This window comes from Balaenoptera borealis (genome assembly GCF_965194805.1).
Source record: "Balaenoptera borealis genome assembly, chromosome: 1".
Lineage (NCBI taxonomy): Eukaryota > Metazoa > Chordata > Mammalia > Artiodactyla > Balaenopteridae > Balaenoptera > Balaenoptera borealis.
This window is the reverse complement of record NC_138860.1, coordinates 108,397,648-108,411,753: the sequence shown is the minus strand read 5'-3', so window position 1 is coordinate 108,411,753 and position 14,106 is coordinate 108,397,648. Positions and strand designations below refer to the sequence as shown.

At 33.9% G+C, this 14,106-nt stretch overlaps 1 protein-coding gene across 5 annotated transcripts in view; it reads right to left on the bottom strand.

Annotated features, from left to right (window-relative positions):
* The window catches only part of DPYD (dihydropyrimidine dehydrogenase), an 815,942-nt gene that overhangs the window by 657,556 nt on the left and 144,280 nt on the right, over nt 1–14,106 (bottom strand). The window lies entirely within an intron of this gene.

Genomic DNA, 14,106 nt, shown 5'->3' with positions numbered 1-14,106 from the left:
CTGCCCCCCTACTCTCTATTCCCTTACTCTGCTCTTTTTATTCAAAGTATTTATCATTCCTAATGTATTATATATTTCTATGTCCCCATGTCTATAATTCTTCATCCCTCCACAGGATGTCAGCTCTGTGAGAGCAGGTACAGTATTTACTTTGTTCATTGCTGTATCCCTAGAGAATTGACTGAGATCTAGTATACCTAGAATGTAGCTAGAATATAAATGTTTTGAGTGAATCACTGAAATCATATATATTGGGCCATCATTTGATCCTTAATATAATTGATTGTCTCATGTTAAACATTATAATTTTCATCTGCATTACTAAGAACTGCTCAAATTTCTTCTTTTTACCACAGATTTTATTTTTTTAGCCCTAGTTCTACTCATTACTGTCTCCAATGTGGGATTTTTTTTTTTTTTTAGATTCTTAGCAGTTCTGTCTTACTTCTCTCCCTTATCTTATCTCTTCCTGTATTCTGCTCTTTTTTCATAGAAGTCATGCTTTCATGACTGTGTTGAGGTCCTAAAATTCTTCCAAGGTGCGTGCATGTCTATGTACTTATATTTAGACAAAAGACAATGGGTAACAGTTACAGGCATTGCTACCAGAGTTCATCTGCTTCACATGACCAAGTCCTGTGACTATCTTAGGACTACCTTTCAAAGAAGATCCTATGACTTGATTAGTTTTGCAGACTTCCTATCCAGTTTCTTTAGGACTTTCAAGATCTGCCTATATGTAGAAGGAGGAAGGAGGCATGGTGGAGACAGGAGCGAGATTCTAGAGCAATGAAGCATCCTCCTCCCTCAGTCTCAGGCAGTCTTTATGATATAAATTTCAGGCACAATAAAAATAAGAAACCTAGCCAAAGTTTTCTTAGGGGAATTCCTTCTGATGTATATGTAGTATGTAATTCTTCAAGACTATTAAATTGTCCATCAGACTTAGTTGTCACTGTTTTTGTAAGGTTTGACATTTTTAGTGTATCTCCTTAAGAGTTCATAAAGGCTGGAAAAGGCTACATTTCAATTTTAATTAAAGTAGTATTCAAGTTTTCTGACAGATATTATATACTTCTAACAAAATTATCTTAAATACCACATGAAGTGTGGCTACTATTTACCATGATTAAACTACTAACTACAATTAATAATTATTTATTTATATGTCTTTCTTCCTTTTCTTCCCTGGGTAGTCATTATTTGCCACCTACCAGCTGGCAGTGAAAATCCATAATGATTCATTTTTAACCCAGATTATCTAAAATATTAATATTTTAAAATTTATATATGGCAGGCTTTTTCATATTATGTATGCCTGATTTTTCACTTGCAATATAGAAAAAATGACTTTGTAATGAAAATGACTTTCCCTTTGCTTATGAGCAACTATAAATCTGTTTCTTGGAAACAGTGTCAAAGATACTCCAAACATCAAGCCCACATTAATTTCTCCTTTCTTTGAACATCTACTGCACATTCACTCACTAACATGCAATTCAGTGCTTACTTATTTGCAAATTCATAGCATGAAATGTTCTTAAGATAGAAGTGCCAGAAGGGACCTTACAGATTATCAAGTTCAATTTACAAATGAGAGAACAGAACCACAGAGACATATTCAAGATTGCAAAGCTAGCTAATGGCAGAACTGAGGCTAGAACACAGGTCTTACCATTACTTTTCCAGTTTTATTTTTCTAGCCAGATGGGAAGGTATTTAAGGACAGAGATCATGTCCTCTATGTCCTAGTAACCTCTTTCATAATATGGGTAATAAGTGAAAAATGTTGAAGCGCTGATAAATGAGGGACGATAAGCAAGACATGCTTTTGTTTTTCGGTTGCTGTTCTAGCTTGGCTGCATGGTTAAGTAGCAATTATGTACCATATCATAAAAATGTGACAACTAAATGTGATAAACCTCAAATGTGTCCTCCAAGTAAGGTCACATCAGAAAATACTTAGAAATAAAAAAATATTTTCTTTGGTTGTAATAATAATTAAAATATCTCAAAGTTTAGTAAGCACATCAATAATGTCATCTCATTTAATCTTTCAATGGCCTTATTTAGTAAACATTATTATTATCTCCAAATTACTAATAAGAAGAAAAATCTCAGAGACAAAGTAACTGGCTCAATGTCTCAAAGCTAATGAATAGGAAGGCAGGAAATTAAACTTAGTCCATTTCATTAAGAAGCTTAAATTCTTTCTCTTTCTATCACTTCTCCACACACGAATGCTGTTTATTAAACCATGTCCAAAAACTCCTGTATTCAATACCACCAAAATGAAAATTATAATTATTACCCTCAACATTCAAAATTACTATAACCTAAGATATATTTCTTAAAATGTGTAAACTTAGCTATCACTTCTCACTAAAACATGTCAATGATTATAATAGAAATCATTTCTTTTCACTGTTACGTCATTGTATATAGGCATAGACAGGGTGAAGGGAAAGGTTTCCCTTTATGCAGCAGTGAATACTTGAACCTATTTAACAAATTGGAGTTAGCAACGGTAAAACTCAAGAGTAGTATCTTTGATAATTTTCCACATATTCCCTAAGAAATAGCTGCTCAATTTTCCTCAAAAAAAAAAACAAAACAAAACAAAAAAACCCTTAGGTACAGTGAATTTTTATGTACAGCACAACATTGGTTAAGGAACCACTTGGTGCAACAAGCTCTCTTTCTATACTGATGGTTATCATTGAAACATACTGCCACCTTATGACAATTCTTTTTATATCTTAATTTTCAGAAAACTCTGTTTTAAAAATAAACTCTTGCCAGGAATATGACCATGAAGTACAGAAATTATATAAAATTTAAAATAAACAAATAAAATCCCTAGCTCTATTGAAAACAGACTGAGAGAAAAATGCTATATTTAAAATAATATTTTTAGATTTTAAATAACACAATGATCTTGATAACATGATGTAAGCATTTTTAAATTCAAGAGACCAGGATATAACTGATTGCATGCTAGCAATGGACTTAAATTTTGAGTCTACTTTCCAATTATAGTTTGAGAAGTTATATCCAAAGCTTTAGTCCCTTATTGTATCTATCATACTGCATACACACACACAAAAGATATAAAAATTGCAATGGTTCTGTTTGGAAGTATAGGGGAGAGAGACACTAAAATTAAGAAAGACGGTATACCTGAATAAAGTCTTTATTGTGTGAAATTTACAGTAAAGTAAAATAAGTATTATTACTACTACAAATTAAAGTACCGATTTACATAGAATCCTCTTTTTGTTTCCACAGTAGAAATTTCTATTGTACCAGAAAATGTGAAGCTTTTATCCAGCAGCTGGCTTATTTTTCTCTATGGATCCAGTGATTCATGTCTGTATTGGGTTTTGTTTCCTTTTTTGCATTAGCTCCTAAGGTACTTATAGACGAATTTATGGTTCATATTTATCAAGTATATAAGAAGTCATTGTATGCATTTTGTACTCTACTATCACTCCTGGCTACACCTTATTTTTCTGCCTTATTTTTACTTTGGCCTGATAGTACCATTTACTTTCATTTTTATGTATATACTTGGTACTGTGGAATGAGTATGGATTTTGGAAGCTGAACAAACAGAACCAGCTCTAACTTTTACTAGCTGTAAGATCCTGATAAATTACTCCATCTCCAGGATAAACTATAGATTTGTCATTCATAAATTAGGGTTAAAATACCTTCTTTGCACAATTATCGTAATGATTAGGGACAATGATTAGAGATAACTAATATTTATTGAGTGCTTGATATGTAATGGTTACTTATATAACTTAATTTCTACATTTTGATTTCAATAAAGCTTCTGAAATCAAGTTGTATTTTATAATTGCAATTAATACAGTAGTATTCTCTCAAAAAAGATGTTTTTAAATCAGTGATGTCTTAGAATCTAGAAAAAACAGTATTAACTTATTGTGCTGTTTTTTTATAATCACCCTCATGCTCTTTTTGAACTAAGCAGAATTATTAACAAAACTATTTCAATGAAATGCTCAGTTGAAGTTAAATTATGAATGAAGAATAAACAAATAAAGGATGTAATAAAGACTCTGATTTACAGTTTTAAGGGAAAAAGTTGACAATTCACCAAATTTTTCTATTTTTGTTTAAAATTTATGAACAAAGGAACAAAACTTTAAAAAAGAATTTGTGCACAATAACACATTGCTTAGTTTAGTTACTGACTTGCTGTTTGCCCAAAGTTTTAATCAAGGGAGTTCTTACATGTGGATACCAGTGGAGACATCTGTAAAAGTTAGTGCCTCGTTAACTCTTCTAGGCATTGCAGCACCTGGTGACGCCACAGGGAAGAAATCATGGATACTTCTTGAACATACTGCAACAGCTGTCAACTCAGAAGGAGGTATATTCTAAGTTCTACCAAGCAAGTAGTATTCTACAAAACCTCATTCTATCCCTTCTTTTAACTGAAAAGAAGCCAGATGGAAACATGCAACTTGTCAAACGGCAAATAAAGAATTCATATAAATCGTATTGCATGTATCGTATGTTCAGCTTTAAATACTTGGTCACTCAATTCTCAGAATAATTTCACTGACATTTTAAAATAAAAATAAAGATACCGGATGCTTTTCCAGGTAAAGACAACACCACATCTCTAAGAGAATACAATAAATGTAAAGACAATGGCAATATGACTGTATCTTTAACATAATATCAGAATGAAGAAATAAGAGACATCATTCTAGAAGCTGAATAATGTCCAGAATGACTGTGACTGCTGCATGACTAGCCATCTCTCACAACAGTTAATGGTGCAATCTGCTTGGAGCACACAGCCACAGAAAACCAGAAAACAAGCATTTTTATTCATGATATAGCAATCCTACCTGTGCTGCTAGGGCTAAACCTCCACCTGTATCTCCATTGCAGACTTTTATTTCCATCCATTATATGAAATTACCATAATAATTTTAAATATACTGTGGCCAGATTTAATCATTAATGTATACAAAGATCAGAAACTAGTAATTTTGTGATATATTATTGCTACCAAAAATTACTTACGATATTAAGATCATAAGATGCTTTTCACAAAATTGGACACATAATTATTCAATATTTAGAGTTCAAGCTTCACTATTTCTGAGGTGTCACTGGGAATGTGTTAATTTGTCCATCCATTCTCTTATGGCCGCATAAAAACATTAATTGAGTATCTACCATATAACATATACCATGCATTTTTATTTACACGGAGCCATTCCTTAAACATCACTAAACATTTCTTTTATAGCTGAAGTCTAGTTTAGGGCAGGAAAAATACCCTATAAAATCTGAAAGAGAATGATTTGTATCAAGAATGTGAATCACGTCGTAAATGGTCTCCATTGGGTATGATGTCTTAATGATGGTGTGATAGAGATCACTGAATCCCCATGAGCATTCATAAATTTCTCACTAAACTCACTAAACTAAATTGTAGTATAAACAATTTCCTAAAAGCTTCTTAATGACACAAATTGTTTGCTTCTCTTCTACATAAAGCCTAAGAATTATATAAATGATTTTAGCAAGCCAACTCTCATTTTTCTATACCAGTAATAAAATATCTTAATGTGGTTAACCAACAATAAGCAGTATTTTATTAACAATATTATCCACTTTTCAAATGCTTAAAATTTTACATTATTTAAATACAACAACCACATCATTCATGAGAAATAGACATCTTTACACCCAGCACTACAGGTGAGAAAGCTGAGCCTCACAAAGGTTCAGAGAGCTACCTAAGATCACACAGAAAGTGAGAATACTGGGGTTTTGACTAACTGATTCATGTTTGTGTCCAGCCCATGTCTCATTCCAGTCCTTTATCCCTTGATAAAGCTTTTAGGCACAAAAGTTAAATACTAGAATGTACTCTTCAGTATACATTGTAAAGGAAACTTTAAGGGACAGAAAGATGGCACTTAAGATGTTGAGGCAGGAAACCCAGCCACTATTTTCCACCTTCTCTCTTCCTTATCCTCTCCCGCTAATAGATGCACAATTAAACCACTGCAAACAAAGAAGTTCTATGCAGGAGGTGTAGTTCATACTGCCCGGTTTCTGTGAGTTACATAACTCACTGTAGGAGATATACTCATAACTACTACTTCCACAATCCTCACTTTGCAAGTCGTTTTACCTCGCCTTTCTTTTCACACCATCATCCCATTTCCTTTTGTGGCACCAGATAGCTGCTGTGGTTAACAATATAAACGATGACAGTCACTGCAGCCTTGCTTGGCACATGCTCTATTGAAGGTCCTCATCCTGATAGCTACCTCTTTCCCGGAAAATGGAAGCCTACCACAGAGAGCTCTTGATTATCTGCAGGTAGAACATCTGCATTGGGAATTACCCATTTGCTCCGGACACTGCCATGCACACACTTTTCTTCCCACCCTGCCAAGCTGCATTCCAATTTCATTCAGTTGCCTATTTACATTTAAAACTTCCAACAAAAACACAGAAAGTGAAAGTGGTGCAAAGGCAAGGGGGTAGGTGGGGAAGGCCCACTCAGAAAAAGGCCACAGAATCATACTACTATTGTATATATACCCACTCTAGCATTAACAGGATTAGTCAACTGCCTTAAGTCATATATAAAGAGTAAACTATTTTCCTTGGCTACATTTGAAAAACAGAATAAATGACTAAACTCCTTTTCTGCATTTGTCTGTATGAATCAAGCCTTAGAATATATTCCCTGAATATCAGCTGGTAGTACCATCAGGGTGCTGCTATGGTTCTTTGTGACTCAAAAATATAAAATGTGAATCAACATAATGAAGGCACAATCCTAGAGAAATGTGCAATGATGTGACAGGCACTTGAATTCTCAAGAATTCTTGGAGAGTGGGGGAGCGTGGGGTAAGGGAGAAGCACAAAATGTTAACATTTATTGTTCCTGTGTTACCTGTCTCTCAAACATTCTGTTCCTAGTTCTTATAGAATCAAGACTATGGAATATAAAAACAGAATAGAAAACTTTGATCTTGACAAAATAATTTTTGAATAATTATGACTATAGGTGATTGGCCTCTTCTACAATATTAAGAACTCCATGGCTCAGTTTTATGTAGATACATACTGATCATCTTATTTTTAAAAAATCCTTCTTATTTAAAAAAAATATTTTTATACGAGTGGACTTGGACCATAGGAAATAAGATGTACTTTCATTCTTGGGTTGAAGGTGAAGGGGTTGTTACCCCAGGAATGATGTTGATAAACAAGGGAAGAATCTACACTATTTTACTTTCAGGCAAGAATAAGAAGGCATCATTTCTTGGGGATCATAAAGCTGGAGATAGAACCTCATGACAACTTGTTCAATGGAAGGCCATACCTCTCTTAAGATCAGTACTTTATCCTAAATCCCAGACTTGTCCCCATGTCAGTAATAGGAAACATCAGCTTTTCCACACAATCCCTCATACTTCTAATAAAATCATGCTCCCCGTGGCAACAGATGATATCTTAGGAGAGGCAAGTTCAGAGTAGAAACAATAAACATAATTGTGGTTTAAGGAGCAGGACTGATACTACACTGACCTTAATATCCTCTTACATTTTTTGTTAGGAATAGTAGTAATAGTTTACAAGAACATGAGTCACTTTATGGTGTAACCAATCTGATGTGCAATATTTGATCTCATTTGAATTTCTATCCCCAAGAGACAAAAAAATGTTCAATATAGAAGGAATAGTAAATAAAAGCAAAACTAAGGACATCTCAATTCCCAGTGATCATTATCTCTCCAAGCAATAGTGTTTCCTTAGGCATGAGCCATGCTTTTTCTTTTCCTTTTTTTTCAAATTACTCTTACAGTGAAAATAAAACCAATTTTTCAGCTTTTCATAACAACATTTGAAAGTATAGATATCTATTCAGTAACCTAGTCTCCCTGGCAAAAAGCTCTAGGGGATATATGAAGAAGCTTTTTAGAGGAAAAGGATATACAGAACAAGAGAATACAACTTAAGTCTCTAAGTGTATTAAGGAAAATGTAAATATATACAATTTTACAAGACTAAACCATTGTCTTCAAGAAATGGAGCACACAATGTATTCTGGGGGGGGGGGTTCTCATTTAATACAATAGGCTATGAATCAACCAGATTATATATTTCCTCTTACTCATAAGGGCACTAGGGAAGCACTGTTTCTCATAGATGGTTTATATTTAAAAACACAGCCCCTCTCTTTGCTCCCCTTTCAGAATACTTTCTAACTACTTCTATGAAAAACATGCAAGGGATTCATATTACGTGACTAAGCTGACAGATGTTATCCAAAGTGGCATTGTTATGAGACTGTGATTTTGACAGTCATCTATATCAACTTCTTCTTAATGTCTCATTTTTCACAGCGTTAAGTACACAGGAATAAAGGTAGCCAATACATAAAAATGTGTGTCCAGAGGAATTTTAACACCAACAGAAGCCGGGAAAGTAATTCCTGTGTTGGTAACTTTTGTGTCAGGAAATAATGTAGAACTATGATGTACATGGCGCTCTAACTTTAGTAAACACAAGGACATTTGTTAGATTTTTGTTGTGTAATGCGAATTAGATTCACATTTTGCAGTTTAATAAAATCATTAAAAGAGAATATAACTAACTCAGACTTTGTAGAAGGGAAAAATATATAGCAGAAAAATAAAAATATACTTGCCTTTCCAACAAGCTTCAAACACCATGAAGTCCATTAAACATTTAATTTAATTTAATTTAATATGCCTATTTCCTTGGTGATAACATTTACTGTTATAACATTTACCATATTTTAATATGCTTTACTGAATATGAGAAAGATCAAATATGTATCTTTTGGAGTATGTACCAGAGATATAACACACATTTCCTCTACTAGTATCATATGAAGCAGCTTGGGCCATTGTTTTATGCTATGCATATTATTCATTTTGAATATATATTTAGAGTAGTATTTTCCAAGTGGAAGAAGATAACTACTCACACGCATTTGTGATTCAAAGCTTTCATTTAGGCAATGATGCCCACCCATCAATAGTCTTTCATGCCATATGTTTTTATAGCAGTTCTCTAAACACAAAGGGAACCTAAATATTCAGTGGGTTTCAAGCACATCAGACACCTCTGTGTTTATTAATTGATCTTTATGTGAGTTGAAAGAGAAAGATGACCTTTCCTTATAGGTCACTGCCTCCTGACTGAAATAATGTGTGCCCAATTTGGCCTTTAAATCTTAGGTCAATGATATGCCTCAGCCAAATTAAAAAAAAAAAAAAAAAAAAAAGGCTCAGCATTTCTCCAAAAATACTCAAGACGACCTCATAGAAGATGAATGGCATTTAAATCTTATTACTCTGAAAAGAACAAAGGCAATTTTTTTAAAAAGCATTCCCTTCTCTTTTTATAACATGTTTATTAGTAACCATTACTTTACGAATCCTATCAAATATGATGGTTGGTGCCCCCAAAATTTAATGATATTTCTAAGGAAATCCATGCCTTTTCCAAACATAAAAATGAAAAAAAAAAATAGTGCAATATGTAAAAATTTTTACATTTGTGACTTGTGATTAGCCTTCATTTCTACACAAAAGACATCACCCTTGCAAATAATATTTTTTTATAAAGCAGAAAGATAAAATGTGTCCAGTCCACTCTGAATTACTGTAATGTTCTCATTTAAAACCACCATCTGTCAGAGATTATCTTATTTTATACCAAGGGAACATCCATTAAATATTCATCCTCCTCATCCTGGAAATATGCTCATACAAGATTAGGTCCCTACCTGAGGAGATATGAATATTAGTCATTTTATTAGCTCGTCTCTGAATGAACCTTAGAATAGACACCTGAGAAGTTTACACCTGAAGAGTATCATTCTTTTTAGGCTAAAGAGTGTGATTTCTGAGGGCTTCTATTAATTTACACATTCTGAGGCCCATGAGTTAATTTACACTATCTTGGCAACGAGCAGTTATCACTTATTTTGTTTGATTTTAAAATAGCAAAAAATTGCAAAGGTAAAGTTTGTTGAAATACAGCATATACCTGCAAGAATTTGGGTGGAAATAAAAAACTAATGTTGGCATAACTGCTGAGGGGGAAAATTGGGTAAATCGTTCTCTTTTTGCATGGAAGTTCCTAACTTCTAGACTACTTAATCACAGCTTCATAATTTATGCTTTATTTCCCTGGCTTTGGAGGAAAAAATACACAGGTCACTGTGAACTAAGAGCAGTCCTTAAAATATTCATGCCGCCTTCTATTCTTCATACAATAGTAATGAGAAAATTGAACATTTTGTTCAATTACAGAAAAAGACTACTAAAAATTTCAAGTTATATATGCAGACAAATAATATGTAAATTCAAGAAGAAAACAAAGCCTCCCCTCTCATTTCACAGATTTCCTAGGAGGATACTTCATATAAGCAGTATAAATATTTGAAAGCATAACTTAGTTAAGTCATAATTGCATCTATATCTAAAGTGAAATGGAAGAAGTGAGACCTTCATCCTAAACAGTGAAATAGATCATAATGACACTTTGGAAAGAAAGAAGTTTCACGATGCTATATCATAACTGCTGGCTTACATTGTCAACCTGCATTTCTAGTCTTCATTTAGAATAGTGGCAGTCTTTCATGGCAAGGTTCCCCTGCTACTCTGTAATACATGAAAAAGAAGAAAGAGGTCTATTTACAAGATTCAACTTACCCGTAGGCAGAGAAGTAGCAAACACTTTAAAGAACGATTCTTGGCAAAGACTAGAAGTCCAAGATACAAAATTCAAAATAATGATCCTTCTGCAATTTTTATGATGTCCTTTACTTTAAAAAAAAAAAAAAAAAAAGCTAAACTCTGAACAAACAAGTTCAATTGAGTAAAACTATGGTAATAAACGTACTTTTAAAAATAGAGCTAATGACTCTCAAAATGCTCTTTTCTGAAAATAGAAGATATTTATACATTAAGTGCTAAAATATAAGTGAGCATTAACATTGATATTATCAATACCTCTGCACAGAGTTCACTTTGCCATTGACTGTTATTGGTCACCTACTGCACACATTTGAAAGACAAAGTTTAATAATAAGTCTTCCCCTAGGAAAAATTATACCACAGTGGGGAAATATGCATGAAAAGGTTGAAATAATCATTGCAGTACAATGTAACAAGTACTTTATTATAATATGTGATAGATTTTCTTCAGAGGGTACCAACAATCCCTCCCATCCTCGTATGTGCATGCCACTTCTCCCTTTAAGAGATGGGATCTTCCCTCTTGAATGTGGACTACATTTGTGACTCCCCATGACCAATAAGATGGTGGCAGAAGTGCCACTGAACCAGTTCTGAAACAAGGCTTTAAGGGGCCCAGCAGCTTTCACTTTTGCTCTCTTAGAATCTAACCGCAACGCTATGTGATGCTAGTTTAGCCTACTGGAGAATGAGAGGCCATGTGGGAGAGCCATGTGAGTGAGACCATTCTGGTATTCCAGCGCCAACTGAGGTCCCACAGGATTGCAACCACACAAGTGAGCCCACCTAAGAACAGCAGAACTATCCAGCTGAGTCCAGCCAAAGGAATTATAAGAAACAGTAAACTGTTGTTTTAGGCCACTAAGTTTTGGGATGGTTTGTAACGTAACGATGGATAAATGATACAAAATAAGGAAAAAATAATCATTGCATTCATAGACCTATAGAATCTAATCTAATTTTCCCAAGAATGATCAGTTAGTAAACGACAAAAAACCAATTCCCCTGAATTTCCACCCAAGATGGAAGTATAGTGCAAAGGCAAAAATACAAGCTCTATTCTCAAGTTGAACACAAAATCCTGTGGCTGAATATGAATCACATTAACCAATACAAAAGATGACCTACCTCGGTGGGACACATTAGTATCCTCACTCAATAATAAATTCACAGTGATCCAGAATCTGGCAAAGATTCATATAACAGCCCCAATTTAAAATATTACAAATAATTTGTTAAGTATTCAGTATTAAAATTTTGAAAGTGATATCCACATATTATATTTCAGAAACAAATATAACAGGACCATATAAGCTGAGCCTCCTTCAAAAATGCTTTATATGAGATATGGTTTAATGATAAGGCTTCTGACTGTACTGGGAGCATCAATCATTGAACAGCATCTCTTTCTTTTCTAAAACTGAATGATAAGCTATTACTCACATACTTACTATTGATCACTAGGATACAAAAACCTGTGTGGTAAATTCTAGTAGTTTAATTTCTGGGAAAATAGTTTGTGAACATGAATTTTAGGTTTTTCTTCCCAGAAAATAAATCATATTTTTTATTATAGATGTTAAGCAAAATTTTAAATAGCCCCATTTCTTTTTTCTGCTTTTCTCTCACCTCCCACACTTCTTTCTCAGCCCATGGGATCTCATGCTGGCCTGAGTTCCTTTTGTTATTTCACAATTTTCTCAATTCCTCAGAAAAGCAATATTTGAATAACAAAATTAAGTATAACATAAATATGTCTTTTTAGATACATCTCCCAAAGGACTCCATGTCCCCAAATCACTCAACTCTTTCCCCCAAATCAACACGTTCAGTCTCTGAATACAGCTGGTATCAGCTAGTTATTAGCAAGAAAGCTTCAACACATGGCTAATAAAAATACCTCTTTAAATCTCTGATAGACTTAGAGATGGATGCTTTGAAAAATCAAGGAGGGAGGCCTTCAATAGTGCAAGGGAGAGAATCAAATCAAAGAGCAGAGAATCACACCAGCAGTACCTGAGGATGTGTGCAAGAGGGAAGGTGCGCCTTTGGAGAAGGGAGAGGTTACTGAGGATCCACACTGACAGGAAGCTGGCATGTGTGTTGTAAATCCTTCACTCACCTCCCTCAGAAAATCTTCAGTAATTTATCCACTGCTTACTAACAATTTCTAAGAAAGAACTCTTTCTGTTGATGGAGAAAAGTGATAAATTCTGTCTCAAAGTTACTCTGGGCTCAAAACAGATACTACTCATAGACCCAAGTGACTTCAGGATTATGCTCTTTTTAAACAGAAAAGGTGTTGCTGGAAGAGGCCACTCTCCTTGCACAAGAGGGAGAGGAATGATATTAGCATTTTAGTCTCTAAAAGTTCTTTCTTACACATATTGAAAAGGATGGTACAACGCCTGGAGGGATTCCGCATCAGGACCCAGGAGAGAACAGATTTTCTACAGAATCTATGCATTTCAAACAGAAGTACCATGTTTCCAGGGAGGGTATAGAATATTCTGCAACAATGTGATTTATATGGTTCTCTTACTTTTTTGACATTTGTTTCAGAGCAATTGCCTGAATACACTCTTTTTTTTTTTTTTTTGGCAAAATGTGGATAATAACATATGTTGAAAAAGTAAAAAACAGTGTGATTATTTTCTATGTTCACCTATCATTTGAATATTATTTGTTACTCTCTTTACATCTCTTCTTTACCCTTCTTTACAATTCTTCAAAATATTAGGTTTATGTATGATCATTTATATTGGGAAAAGTAGAATTACTAGAGAGGACATTCTGTTGAGTTCAAAATATTCAATTAGGAAAAAAAATCGATACATCATTTAATCACATTTATAGTCATGATTAAAGATTATCTACAAGTATCACACGGTAAATGTCCTTCTTTGCTTTAGTATAAACTGCAATCAAAAGGTTTCCAATTATCTATTAAATTATCATAATATGTTTTATAAGTAGATAAGCTACTCTATTGAGCTTATAACTTCTTTATTAATGTTTATACATTCAGTCAGGAAATAGGCAGTTGGTTCATCCAAAGTGTCTAAATAAGAGTTATATATATATTATAAATAAATACCCAATATGACAGGTCAGTTATACCCACAGTTTCTTAAGAGGCATCATTCACATTTTGTAAGGAACAACTCTTTTTTGTACAGGGGATGTCTGAGATCTGTGATGCACTCTTGTTAGATGCCAAAGCACCCACCCATCATTGTGACAACAACCAAAAACGCCTCCCCACGTTTTCAAATGGCCCCTGAGGGGTAATAACACCTAC